The sequence below is a fragment of the Myotis davidii genome, unplaced genomic scaffold, assembly GCF_000327345.1.
Source record: "Myotis davidii unplaced genomic scaffold, ASM32734v1 scaffold2786, whole genome shotgun sequence".
NCBI lineage: Eukaryota > Metazoa > Chordata > Mammalia > Chiroptera > Vespertilionidae > Myotis > Myotis davidii.
This window is the reverse complement of record NW_006296623.1, coordinates 213,182-214,682: the sequence shown is the minus strand read 5'-3', so window position 1 is coordinate 214,682 and position 1,501 is coordinate 213,182.

The window sequence follows — 1,501 nt, the reverse complement described above, 5'->3', positions numbered from 1 at the left end:
TTTATTTATTTATTTCGAAATATATTTTTATTGATTTCAGAGACGAAGGGAGAGGGAGATAGAAACATCAATGATGAGAGAGAATCATCAATGAGCTGCCTGCTGCACGCCCCTCAGTGGGGATCAAGACAGCAACCTGGGCATGTGCCCTGACCAGGAATTGAACCATGACCTCCTGGTTCATAGGTCAATGCTCAACTACTGATCCATGCCAGCTGGACTGAAAACACATTTTTAAAATGAATAATGCAATCTACAGTGTTAAAAAATTATTTGCACTAAACCCAAGAAAGGAGTCATCTCCAGGAAATATGTTGAGAGGAATAAGGGACAATACATAAGAACACATACATTGATATCATTTACGTAAAGTTTAAATACTTGCAAAAACACTTGAACTTTAGGGATTCATACATATTTAGTAAAAGTATATTTAAAAAAAGGATTCAGAAAAACAGCAATGATGTCAGCCCTGGCAGCCCCAGGATCCCCAGGGCTTTTGTCATGGGCTGCCCAGGAAGGCCCGGGGACGAGTACTGTGGAGCCACATTGACCTCACTGAGATAAAGAGGCCTGGGTGACCCTGGCTTGTGCTTTTGCTCCTTCCTGTTCTCTCCCATCCCCTCCCCACCAAGCCCACAAGAACCACTTGCTGTATCTGGGGGTACTTTCCCCATACCCAGAGTGCCTGGTGGGCATCTCTCCTGATCCAGGCTTTGCCAAGAACTGCAGGACTTTGGCCAAATCCTTGAACCTGTCTCCTCATTTTTAAAGAATTGCCACAAGCAAATGAATAAAATTGGACTCCTATCTTATGCCATACACAAAAACCAACTCAACATGGATTAGAGGCTTAAGTGTAAGACCTGAAACTGTAGAACTCCTAGAAGAAAACATAGGGTAAATGCTTCTTGACATTGATTTCTTAGATTTGACTCCAAAAACACGGGAAACAAAACCAACAATAGATAAGTAGGACTACATCAAACAAAAAAGCATCTACACAGCAAAAGAAACAATCCATTGAGTGAAAAGGCAATCTATGGAATTACAGAAAATATTTGCAGACCATCTATCTGATAAAAGTTTAATATCCAAAATATATAAGAATCTCCTGCAACTCAACAGAAAAAAAACAATTAAAAATCAGCAAAGAACTTGAATAAATATTTTTCTAAATAAGACATACAGCCCTGGCCAGTGTGGCTCAGTTGGTTGGAGCATCCTCCGGTGCACCAAAAGGTCACGGGTTTGATTCCCGATCAGGGCACATACCTGGGTTGTGGTACAGGGGCAACCAATTGATGTTTCTCTCTTACACCTCTCTCTCTCTCTCTCTCTCTCTCTCTCTCTCTCTCTGAAATCAATTAAAAAAAAACCTTAGTTTAAAAAAAGAAGACATACAGATGGACACCAGGTATATGGAAAGGTGCTCAACATCACTAATCATCAGAGAAATACAGATTAAAACCATAATGAAATATAACCTCACAACTGTCAA